The sequence below is a fragment of the Oncorhynchus clarkii genome, chromosome 15 (assembly GCF_045791955.1).
Source record: "Oncorhynchus clarkii lewisi isolate Uvic-CL-2024 chromosome 15, UVic_Ocla_1.0, whole genome shotgun sequence".
NCBI lineage: Eukaryota > Metazoa > Chordata > Actinopteri > Salmoniformes > Salmonidae > Oncorhynchus > Oncorhynchus clarkii.
In genome coordinates, this window is record NC_092161.1 from 15,779,538 (window position 1) to 15,792,250 (window position 12,713).

Consider the following 12,713-nt stretch of genomic DNA (forward strand, 5'->3'; position numbering starts at 1 on the left):
CACACGCTGGCCCTCTGGGCTGGAGTCCAGCTGACAGACAGAAGAAATAAGAAGGAGAGTGTGAGGATGGGGAGGGAGGGAGAGTGTGAAGATGGGGAGGGAGGGAGAGAGTGAGGATGGGGAGGGAGGGAGAGAGTGTGAAGATGGGGAAGGAGAGAGTGTGAGAATGGGGAGGGAGGGAGAGAGTGAGGATGGGGAGGGAGGGAGAGAGTGTGAAGATGGGGAGGGAGAGAGTGTGAGGATGGGGAGGAAGAGAGTGTGAGGATTGGGAGGGAGGGAGAGAGTGTGAGGATGGGGAGGGAGAGAGGGTGAGGATGGGGAGGGAGGGAGAGAGTGAGGATGGGGAGGGAGGGAGAGAGTGTGAAGATGGGGAGGGAGAGAGTGTGAGGATGGGGAGGGAGGGAGAGAGTGAGGATGGGGAGGGAGAGAGTGTGAGGATGGGGAGGGAGAGAGTGTGAGGATGGGGAGGGAGGGAGAGAGTGAGGATGGGGAGGGAGGGAGAGAGTGTGAAGATGGGGAGGGAGAGAGTGTGAGGATGGGGAGGGAGGGAGAGAGTGAGGATGGGGAGGGAGAGAGTGTGAGGATGGGGAGGGAGAGAGTGTGAGGATGGGGAGGGAGGGAGAGAGTGTGAAGATGGGGAGGGAGAGAGTGTGAGGATGGGGAGGGAGGGAGAGAGTGAGGATGGGGAGGGAGGGAGGGAGTGAGGATGGGGAGGGAGGGAGAGAGTGTGAAGATGGGGAGGGAGAGAGAGAGTGAGGATGGGGAGGGAGGGAGAGAGTGTGAAGATGGGGAGGGAGGGAGAGAGCGAGGATGGGGAGGGAGGGAGAGAGTGTGAAGATGGGGAGGGAGAGAGACAGAGGATGGGGAGGGAGAGAGTGTGAGGATGGGGAGGGAGGGAGGGAGTGAGGATGGGGAGGGAGGGAGAGAGTGTGAAGATGGGGAGGGAGAGAGTGTGAGGATGGGAAGGGAGGGAGAGAGTGTGAAGATGGGGAGGGAGAGAGTGTGAGGATGGGGAGGGAGGGAGAGAGTGAGGATGGGGATGGAGGGAGGGAGTGAGGATGGGGAGGGAGGGAGAGAGTGTGAAGATGGGGAGGGAGAGAGTGTGAGGATGGGGAGGGAGAGAGTGTGAGGATGGGGAGGGAGGGAGAGAGTGTGAAGATGGGGAGGGAGAGAGTGTGAGGATGGGGAGGGAGGGAGAGAGTATGAGGATGGGGAGGGAGAGAGTGTGAGGATGGGGAGGGAGAGAGTGTGAGGATTGGGAGGGAGGGAGAGAGTGAGGATGGGGAGGGAGAGAGTGTGAGGATTGGGAGGGAGGGAGAGAGTGAGGATTGGGAGGGAGGGAGAGAGTATGAGGATGGGGAGGGAGAGAGTGAGGATGGGGAGGGAGAGAGAGAGTATGAGGATGGGGAGGGAGAGAGTGAGGATGGGGAGGGAGAGAGTATGAGGATGGGGAGGGAGAGAGTGTGAGGATTGGGAGGGAGGGAGAGAGTATGAGGATGGGGAGGGAGAGAGTGTGAGGATTGGGAGGGAGGGAGAGAGTGTGAGGATTGGGAGGGAGAGAGTGAGGATGGGGAGGGAGGGAGAGAGTATGAGGATGGGGAGGGAGAGAGTGTGAGGATGGGGAGGGAGAGAGTGTGAGGATGGGGAGGGAGAAAGTGTGAGGATGGGGAGGGAGAGAGTATGATGATGGGGAGGGAGAGAGTATGAGGATGGGGAGGGAGAGAGTGTGAGGATGGGGAGGGAGAGAGTGTGAGGATGGGGAGGGAGGGAGAGAGTGTGAAGATGGGGAGGGAGAGAGTGTGAGGATGGGGAGGGAGGGAGTATGAGGATGGGGAGGGAGAGAGTGTGAGGATTGGGAGGGAGGGAGAGAGCGAGGATGGGGAGGGAGGGAGAGAGTGTGAAGATGGGGAGGGAGAGAGTGTGAGGATGGGGAGGGAGAGAGTGTGAGGATGGGGAGGGAGGGAGGGAGTGAGGATGGGGAGGGAGCGAGAGAGTGTGAAGATGGGGAGGGAGAGAGTGTGAGGATGGGGAGGGAGGGAGAGAGTGTGAAGATGGGGAGGGAGAGAGTGTGAGGATGGGGAGGGAGGGAGAGAGTGAGGATGGGGATGGAGGGAGGGAGTGAGGATGGGGAGGGAGGGAGAGAGTGTGAAGATGGGGAGGGAGAGAGTGTGAGGATGGGGAGGGAGAGAGTGTGAGGATGGGGAGGGAGGGAGAGAGTGTGAAGATGGGGAGGGAGGGAGAGAGCGAGGATGGGGAGGGAGGGAGAGAGTGTGAAGATGGGGAGGGAGAGAGTGTGAGGATGGGGAGGGAGAGAGTGTGAGGATGGGGAGGGAGGGAGGGAGTGAGGATGGGGAGGGAGGGAGAGAGTGTGAAGATGGGGAGGGAGAGAGTGTGAGGATGGGGAGGGAGGGAGAGAGTGTGAATATGGGGAGGGAGAGAGTGTGAGGATGGGGAGGGAGGGAGAGAGTGAGGATGGGGATGGAGGGAGGGAGTGAGGATGGGGAGGGAGGGAGAGAGTGTGAAGATGGGGAGGGAGAGAGTGTGAGGATGGGGAGGGAGAGAGTGTGAGGATGGGGAGGGAGGGAGAGAGTGTGAAGATGGGGAGGGAGAGAGTGTGAGGATGGGGAGGGAGGGAGAGAGTATGAGGATGGGGAGGGAGAGAGTGTGAGGATGGGGAGGGAGAGAGTGTGAGGATTGGGAGGGAGGGAGAGAGTGAGGATGGGGAGGGAGAGAGTGTGAGGATTGGGAGGGAGGGAGAGAGTGAGGATGGGGAGGGAGAGAGTGAGGATGGGGAGGGAGAGAGTGAGGATGGGGAGGGAGAGAGAGAGTATGAGGATGGGGAGGGAGAGAGTGAGGATGGGGAGGGAGAGAGTGAGGATGGGGAGGGAGGGAGAGAGTATGAGGATGGGGAGGGAGAGAGTATGAGGATGGGGAGGGAGAGTGTGTGAGGATGGGGAGGGAGAAAGTGTGAGGATGGGGAGGGAGAGAGTATGAGGATGGGGAGGGAGAGAGTATGAGGATGGGGAGGGAGAGAGAGAGTGTGAGGATTGGGAGGGAGAGAGTGAGGATGGGGAGGGAGGGAGAGAGTATGAGGATGGGGAGAGAGAGAGTATGAGGATGGGGAGGGAGAGAGAGTGAGGATGGGGAGGGAGAAAGTGTGAGGATGGGGAGGGAGAGAGTATGAGGACGGGGAGGGAGAGAGTATGAGGATGGGGAGGGAGAGAGAGAGTGTGAGGATTGGGAGGGAGGGAGAGAGTATGAGGATGGGGAGGGAGAGAGAGAGTGTGAGGATTGGGAGGGAGGGAGAGAGTATGAGGATGGGGAGGGAGAGAGTGTGAGGATGGGGAGGGAGAGAGTGTGAGGATGGGGAGGGAGAGAGTGTGAGGATGGGGAGGGAGGGAGAGAGTGTGAGGATGGGGAGGGAGGGAGAGAGTGTGAGGATGGGGAGGGAGAGAGTATGAGGATGGGGAGGGAGAGAGTGTGAGGATGGGGAGGGAGGGAGAGAGTGAGGATGGGGAGGGAGGGAGAGAGTGTAAGGATGGGGAGGGAGAGAGTTTGAGGATTGGGAGGGAGAGAGTTTGAGGATTGGGAGGGAGAGAGTATGAGGATGGGGAGGGAGAGAGAGAGTATGAAGATGGGGAGGGAGAGAGTGTGAGGATGGGGAGGGAGGGAGAGAGTGAGGATGGGGAGGGAGGGAGAGTGTGAAGATGGGGAGGGAGAGAGAGTGAGGATGGGGAGGGAGGGAGAGAGTGAGGATGGGGAGGGAGTAAGTGTGAGGATGGGGAGGGAGAGAGTGTGAGGATGGGGAGGGAGGGAGGGAGTGAGGATGGGGAGGGAGAAAGTATGATGATGGGGAGGGAGAGAGTGTGAGGATGGGGAGGGAGGGAGAGAGTGAGGATGGGGAGGGAGGGAGAGAGTGTGAGGATGGGGAGGGAGGGAGAGAGTATAAGGATGGGGAGGGAGAGAGAGTGTGAGGATGGGGAGGGAGGGAGAGAGTGAGGATGGGGAGGGAGAGAGTGAGGATGGGGAGGGAGAGAGTATGAGGATGGGGAGGGAGGAGGAGAGTGTGAGGATGGGGAGGGAGAGAGTGAGGATGGGGAGGGAGGGAGGGAGTATGAAGATGTGGAGGGAGAGAGTATGAGGATGGGGAGGGAGGGAGAGAGGGAGGATGGGGAGGGAGAGAGTGAGGATGGGGAGGGAGAGAGTATGAGGATGGGGAGGGAGAGAGTGAGGATGGGGAGGGAGAGAGAGAGTATGAAGATGGGGAGGGAGAGAGTGTGAGGATGGGGAGGGAGGGAGAGAGCGAGGATGGGGAGGGAGGGAGAGAGTGTGAAGATGGGGAGGGAGGGAGAGAGCGAGGATGGGGAGGGAGGGAGAGAGTGTGAAGATGGGGAGGGAGAGAGTGTGAGGATGGGGAGGGAGAGAGTGTGAGGATGGGGAGGGAGGGAGGGAGTGAGAATGGGGAGGGAGGGAGAGAGTGTGAAGATGGGGAGGGAGAGAGTGTGAGGATGGGGAGGGAGGGAGAGAGTGTGAAGATGGGGAGGGAGAGAGTGTGAGGATGGGGAGGGAGGGAGAGAGTGAGGATGGGGATGGAGGGAGGGAGTGAGGATGGGGAGGGAGGGAGAGAGTGTGAAGATGGGGAGGGAGAGAGTGTGAGGATGGGGAGGGAGAGAGTGTGAGGATGGTGAGGGAGGGAGAGAGTGTGAAGATGGGGAGGGAGAGAGTGTGAGGATGGGGAGGGAGGGAGAGAGTATGAGGATGGGGAGGGAGAGAGTGTGAGGATGGGGAGGGAGAGAGTGTGAGGATTGGGAGGGAGGGAGAGAGTGAGGATGGGGAGGGAGAGAGTGTGAGGATTGGGAGGGAGGGAGAGAGTGAGGATGGGGAGGGAGAGAGTGAGGATGGGGAGGGAGAGAGTGAGGATGGGGAGGGAGAGAGAGAGTATGAGGATGGGGAGGGAGAGAGTGAGGATGGGGAGGGAGAGAGTGAGGATGGGGAGGGAGGGAGATAGTATGAGGATGGGGAGGGAGAGAGTATGAGGATGGGGAGGGAGAGTGTGTGAGGATGGGGAGGGAGAAAGTGTGAGGATGGGGAGGGAGAGAGTATGAGGATGGGGAGGGAGAGAGTATGAGGATGGGGAGGGAGAGAGAGAGTGTGAGGATTGGGAGGGAGAGAGTGAGGATGGGGAGGGAGGGAGAGAGTATGAGGATGGGGAGAGAGAGAGTATGAGGATGGGGAGGGAGAGAGTGTGAGGATGGGGAGGGAGAAAGTGTGAGGATGGGGAGGGAGAGAGTATGAGGACGGGGAGGGAGAGAGTATGAGGATGGGGAGGGAGAGAGAGAGTGTGAGGATTGGGAGGGAGGGAGAGAGTATGAGGATGGGGAGGGAGAGAGAGAGTGTGAGGATTGGGAGGGAGGGAGAGAGTATGAGGATGGGGAGGGAGAGAGTGTGAGGATGGGGAGGGAGAGAGTGTGAGGATGGGGAGGGAGAGAGTGTGAGGATGGGGAGGGAGGGAGAGAGTGTGAGGATGGGGAGGGAGGGAGAGAGTGTGAGGATGGGGAGGGAGGGAGAGAGTGTGAGGATGGGGAGGGAGAGAGTATGAGGATGGGGAGGGAGAGAGTGTGAGGATGGGGAGGGAGGGAGAGAGTGAGGATGGGGAGGGAGGGAGAGAGTGTAAGGATGGGGAGGGAGAGAGTTTGAGGATTGGGAGGGAGAGAGTTTGAGGATTGGGAGGGAGAGAGTATGAGGATGGGGAGGGAGAGAGAGAGTATGAAGATGGGGAGGGAGAGAGTGTGAGGATGGGGAGGGAGGGAGAGAGTGAGGATGGGGAGGGAGGGAGAGTGTGAAGATGGGGAGGGAGAGAGTGTGAGGATGGGGAGGGAGGGAGAGAGTGAGGATGGGGAGGGAGTAAGTGTGAGGATGGGGAGGGAGAGAGTGTGAGGATGGGGAGGGAGGGAGAGAGTGAGGATGGGGAGGGAGAGAGTGAGGATGGGGAGGGAGAGAGTATGAGGATGGGGAGGGAGGAGGAGAGTGTGAGGATGGGGAGGGAGAGAGTGAGGATGGGGAGGGAGAGAGTATGAGGATGGGGAGGGAGAGAGTGAGGATGGGGAGGGAGAGAGAGAGTATGAAGATGGGGAGGGAGAGAGTGTGAGGATGGGGAGGGAGGGAGAGAGTGAGGATGGGGAGGGAGGGAGAGAGTGTGAAGATGGGGAGGGAGAGAGTGTGAGGATGGGGAGGGAGGGAGAGAGTGAGGATGGGGAGGGAGAGAGTGTGAGGATGGGGAGGGAGGGAGAGAGTGAGGATGGGGAGGGAGGGAGAGAGTGTGAGGATGGGGAGGGAGGGAGAGAGTATGAGGATGGGGAGGGAGAGAGAGTGTGAGGATGGGGAGGGAGGGAGAGAGTGTGAGGATGGGGAGGGAGTGAGAGAGTGTGAAGATGGGGAGGGAGGGAGAGAGTGAGGATGGGGAGGGAGAGAGGGAGAGAGTGAGAGGATGGGGAGGGAGTGAGAGAGAGAGGATGGGGAGGGAGGGAGAGAGTGTGAAGATGGGGAGGGAGAGAGTGTGAGGATGGGGAGGGAGGGAGAGAGTGAGGATTGGGAGGGAGAGAGTGTGAGGATGGGGAGGGAGAGAGTGTGAGGATGGGGAGGGAGGGAGAGAGTGAGGATGGGGAGGGAGGGAGAGAGTGTGATGATGGGGAGGGAGAGAGTGTGAGGATGGGGAGGGAGGGAGAGAGTGTGAGAATGGGGAGGGAGAGAGTGTGAGGATGGGGAGGGAGAGAGTGTGAGGATGGGGAGGGAGGGAGAGAGTGTGAAGATGGGGAGGGAGAGAGTGTGAGGATGGGGAGGGAGGGAGAGAGTGAGGATGGGGAGGGAGGGAGGGAGTGAGGATGGGGAGGGAGGGAGAGAGTGTGAAGATGGGGAGGGAGAGAGAGAGCGAGGATGGGGAGGGAGGGAGAGAGTGTGAAGATGGGGAGGGAGGGAGAGAGCGAGGATGGGGAGGGAGGAAGAGAGTGTGAAGATGGGGAGGGAGAGAGTGTGAGGATGGGGAGGGAGAGAGTGTGAGGATGGGGAGGGAGGGAGGGAGTGAGGATGGGGAGGGAGGGAGAGAGTGTGAAGATGGGGAGGGAGAGAGTGTGAGGATGGGGAGGGAGGGAGAGAGTGTGAAGATGGGGAGGGAGAGAGTGTGAGGATGGGGAGGGAGGGAGAGAGTGAGGATGGGGATGGAGGGAGGGAGTGAGGATGGGGAGGGAGGGAGAGAGTGTGAAGATGGGGAGGGAGAGAGTGTGAGGATGGGGAGGGAGAGAGTGTGAGGATGGGGAGGGAGGGAGAGAGTATAAGGATGGGGAGGGAGAGAGAGTGTGAGGATGGGGAGGGAGGGAGAGAGTGAGGATGGGGAGGGAGAGAGTGAGGATGGGGAGGGAGAGAGTATGAGGATGGGGAGGGAGGAGGAGAGTGTGAGGATGGGGAGGGAGAGAATGAGGATGGGGAGGGAGGGAGGGAGTATGAAGATGTGGAGGGAGAGAGTATGAGGATGGGGAGGGAGGGAGAGAGTGAGGATGGGGAGGGAGAGAGTGAGGATGGGGAGGGAGAGAGTATGAGGATGGGGAGGGAGAGAGTGAGGATGGGGAGGGAGAGAGAGAGTATGAAGATGGGGAGGGAGAGAGTGTGAGGATGGGGAGGGAGGGAGAGAGTGAGGATGGGGAGGGAGGGAGAGAGTGTGAAGATGGGGAGGGAGAGAGTGTGAGGATGGGGAGGGAGGGAGAGAGTGAGGATGGGGAGGGAGAGAGTGTGAGGATGGGGAGGGAGGGAGAGAGTGAGGATGGGGAGGGAGGGAGAGAGTGTGAGGATGGGGAGGGAGAGAGTTTGAGGATGGGGAGGGAGAGAGTATGAGGATGGGGAGGGAGAGAGAGAGTGTGAGGATTGGGAGGGAGGGAGAGAGTATGAGGATGGGGAGGGAGAGAGTGTGAGGATGGGGAGGGAGAGAGTGTGAGGATGGGGAGGGAGAGAGTGTGAGGATGGGGAGGGAGAGAGTGTGAGGATGGGGAGGGAGGGAGAGAGTGTGAGGATGGGGAGGGAGAGAGTATGAGGATGGGGAGGGAGAGAGTGTGAGGATGGGGAGGGAGGGAGAGAGTGAGGATGGGGAGGGAGGGAGAGAGTGTAAGGATGGGGAGGGAGAGAGTTTGAAGATTGGGAGGGAGAGAGTATGAGGATGGGGAGGGAGAGAGAGAGTATGAAGATGGGGAGGGAGAGAGTGTGAGGATGGGGAGGGAGGGAGAGAGTGAGGATGGGGAGGGAGGGAGAGTGTGAAGATGGGGAGGGAGAGAGTGTGAGGATGGGGAGGGAGGGAGAGAGTGAGGATGGGGAGGGAGTAAGTGTGAGGATGGGGAGGGAGAGAGTGTGAGGATGGGGAGGGAGGGAGGGAGTGAGGATGGGGAGGGAGAAAGTATGATGATGGGGAGGGAGAGAGTGTGAGGATGGGGAGGGAGGGAGAGAGTGAGGATGGGGAGGGAGGGAGAGAGTGTGAGGATGGGGAGGGAGGGAGAGAGTATAAGGATGGGGAGGGAGAGAGAGTGTGAGGATGGGGAGGGAGGGAGAGAGTGAGGATGGGGAGGGAGAGAGTGAGGATGGGGAGGGAGAGAGTATGAGGATGGGGAGGGAGGAGGAGAGTGTGAGGATGGGGAGGGAGAGAATGAGGATGGGGAGGGAGGGAGGGAGTATGAAGATGTGGAGGGAGAGAGTATGAGGATGGGGAGGGAGGGAGAGAGTGAGGATGGGGAGGGAGAGAGTGAGGATGGGGAGGGAGAGAGTATGAGGATGGGGAGGGAGAGAGTGAGGATGGGGAGGGAGAGAGAGAGTATGAAGATGGGGAGGGAGAGAGTGTGAGGATGGGGAGGGAGGGAGAGAGTGAGGATGGGGAGGGAGGGAGAGAGTGTGAAGATGGGGAGGGAGAGAGTGTGAGGATGGGGAGGGAGGGAGAGAGTGAGGATGGGGAGGGAGAGAGTGTGAGGATGGGGAGGGAGGGAGAGAGTGAGGATGGGGAGGGAGGGAGAGAGTGTGAGGATGGGGAGGGAGGGAGAGAGTATGAGGATGGGGAGGGAGAGAGAGTGTGAGGATGGGGAGGGAGGGAGAGAGTGTGAGGATGGGGAGGGAGGGAGAGAGTGTGAAGATGGGGAGGGAGAGAGTGTGAGGATGGGGAGGGAGAGAGAGAGTGTGAGGATTGGGAGGGAGAGAGTGAGGATGGGGAGGGAGGGAGAGAGTATGAGGATGGGGAGGGAGAGAGTATGAGGATGGGGAGGGAGAGAGTGTGAGGATGGGGAGGGAGAAAGTGTGAGGATGGGGAGGGAGAGAGTTTGAGGATGGGGAGGGAGGGAGAGAGTATGAGGATGGGGAGGGAGAGAGTGTGAGGATGGGGAGGGAGAGAGTGTGAGGATGGGGAGGGAGAGAGTGTGAGGATGGGGAGGGAGGGAGAGAGTGTGAGGATGGGGAGGGAGAGAGTATGAGGATGGGGAGGGAGAGAGTGTGAGGATGGGGAGGGAGGGAGAGAGTGAGGATGGGGAGGGAGGGAGAGAGTGTAAGGATGGGGAGGGAGAGAGTTTGAAGATTGGGAGGGAGAGAGTATGAGGATGGGGAGGGAGGGAGAGAGTGAGGATGGGGAGGGAGAGAGTGAGGATGGGGAGGGAGAGAGTATGAGGATGGGGAGGGAGAGAGTATGAGGATGGGGAGGGAGGGAGAGAGGGAGGATGGGGAGGGAGAGAGTGAGGATGGGGAGGGAGAGAGTATGAGGATGGGGAGGTAGAGAGTATTAGGATGGGGAGGGAGAGAGAGAGTGTGAGGATTGGGAGGGAGAGAGTGAGGATGGGGAGGGAGGGAGAGAGTATGAGGATGGGGAGGGAGAGAGTATGAGGATGGGGAGGGAGAGAGTGTGAGGATGGGGAGGGAGACAGTGTGAGGATGGGGAGGGAGAGAGTTTGAGGATGGGGAGGGAGAGAGTATGAGGATGGGGAGGGAGAGAGAGAGTGTGAGGATTGGGAGGGAGGGAGAGAGTATGAGGATGGGGAGGGAGAGAGTGTGAGGATGGGGAGGGAGAGAGTGTGAGGATGGGGAGGGAGAGAGTGTGAGGATGGGGAGGGAGAGAGTGTGAGGATGGGGAGGGAGGGAGAGAGTGTGAGGATGGGGAGGGAGAGAGTATGAGGATGGGGAGGGAGAGAGTGTGAGGATGGGGAGGGAGGGAGAGAGTGAGGATGGGGAGGGAGGGAGAGAGTGTTAGGATGGGGAGGGAGAGAGTTTGAAGATTGGGAGGGAGAGAGTATGAGGATGGGGAGGGAGAGAGAGAGTATGAAGATGGGGAGGGAGAGAGTGTGAGGATGGGGAGGGAGGGAGAGAGTGAGGATGGGGAGGGAGGGAAAGTGTGAAGATGGGGAGGGAGAGAGTGTGAGGATGGGGAGGGAGGGAGAGAGTGAGGATGGGGAGGGAGGGAAAGTGTGAAGATGGGGAGGGAGAGAGTGTGAGGATGGGGAGGGAGGGAGGGAGTGAGGATGGGGAGGGAGAAAGTATGATGATGGGGAGGGAGAGAGTGTGAGGATGGGGAGGGAGGGAGAGAGTGAGGATGGGGAGGGAGGGAGAGAGTGTGAGGATGGGGAGGGAGGGAGAGAGTGTGAAGATGGGGAGGGAGAGAGTGTGAGGATGGGGAGGGAGGGAGAGAGTGTGAAGCTGGGGAGGGAGAGAGTGTGAGGATGGGGAGGGAGGGAGAGAGTGAGGATGGGGATGGAGGGAGGGAGTGAGGATGGGGAGGGAGGGAGAGAGTGTGAAGATGGGGAGGGAGAGAGTGTGAGGATGGGGAGGGAGAGAGTGTGAGGATGGGGAGGGAGGGAGAGAGTGTGAAGATGGGGAGGGAGGGAGAGAGCGAGGATGGGGAGGGAGGGAGAGAGTGTGAAGATGGGGAGGGAGAGAGTGTGAGGATGGGGAGGGAGAGAGTGTGAGGATGGGGAGGGAGGGAGGGAGTGAGGATGGGGAGGGAGGGAGAGAGTGTGAAGATGGGGAGGGAGAGAGTGTGAGGATGGGGAGGGAGGGAGAGAGTGTGAAGATGGGGAGGGAGAGAGTGTGAGGATGGGGAGGGAGGGAGAGAGTGAGGATGGGGATGGAGGGAGGGAGTGAGGATGGGGAGGGAGGGAGAGAGTGTGAAGATGGGGAGGGAGAGAGTGTGAGGATGGGGAGGGAGAGAGTGTGAGGATGGGGAGGGAGGGAGAGAGTGTGAAGATGGGGAGGGAGAGAGTGTGAGGATGGGGAGGGAGGGAGAGAGTATGAGGATGGGGAGGGAGAGAGTGTGAGGATGGGGAGGGAGAGAGTGTGAGGATTGGGAGGGAGGGAGAGAGTGAGGATGGGGAGGGAGAGAGTGTGAGGATTGGGAGGGAGGGAGAGAGTGAGGATGGGGAGGGAGAGAGTGAGGATGGGGAGGGAGAGAGTGAGGATGGGGAGGGAGAGAGAGAGTATGAGGATGGGGAGGGAGAGAGTGAGGATGGGGAGGGAGAGAGTGAGGATGGGGAGGGAGGGAGAGAGTATGAGGATGGGGAGGGAGAGAGTATGAGGATGGGGAGGGAGAGTGTGTGAGGATGGGGAGGGAGAAAGTGTGAGGATGGGGAGGGAGAGAGTATGAGGATGGGGAGGGAGAGAGTATGAGGATGGGGAGGGAGAGAGAGAGTGTGAGGATTGGGAGGGAGAGAGTGAGGATGGGGAGGGAGGGAGAGAGTATGAGGATGGGGAGAGAGAGAGTATGAGGATGGGGAGGGAGAGAGTGTGAGGATGGGGAGGGAGAAAGTGTGAGGATGGGGAGGGAGAGAGTATGAGGAAGGGGAGGGAGAGAGTATGAGGATGGGGAGGGAGAGAGAGAGTGTGAGGATTGGGAGGGAGGGAGAGAGTATGAGGATGGGGAGGGAGAGAGAGAGTGTGAGGATTGGGAGGGAGGGAGAGAGTATGAGGATGGGGAGGGAGAGAGTGTGAGGATGGGGAGGGAGAGAGTGTGAGGATGGGGAGGGAGAGAGTGTGAGGATGGTGAGGGAGGGAGAGAGTGTGAGGATGGGGAGGGAGGGAGAGAGTGTGAGGATGGGGAGGGAGAGAGTATGAGGATGGGGAGGGAGAGAGGGTGAGGATGGGGAGGGAGGGAGAGAGTGAGGATGGGGAGGGAGGGAGAGAGTGTAAGGATGGGGAGGGAGAGAGTTTGAGGATTGGGAGGGAGAGAGTTTGAGGATTGGGAGGGAGAGAGTATGAGGATGGGGAGGGAGAGAGAGAGTATGAAGATGGGGAGGGAGAGAGTGTGAGGATGGGGAGGGAGGGAGAGAGTGAGGATGGGGAGGGAGGGAGAGTGTGAAGATGGGGAGGGAGAGAGTGTGAGGATGGGGAGGGAGGGAGAGAGTGAGGATGGGGAGGGAGTAAGTGTGAGGATGGGGAGGGAGAGAGTGTGAGGATGGGGAGGGAGGGAGGGAGTGAGGATGGGGAGGGAGAAAGTATGATGATGGGGAGGGAGAGAGTGTGAGGATGGGAAGGGAGGGAGAGAGTGAGGATGGGGAGGGAGGGAGAGAGTGTGAGGATGGGGAGGGAGGGAGAGAGTATAAGGATGGGGAGGGAGAGAGAGTGTGAGGATGGGGAGGGAGGGAGAGAGTGAGGATGGGGAGGGAGAGAGTGAGGATGGGGAGGGAGAGAGTATGAGGATGGGGAGGGAGGAG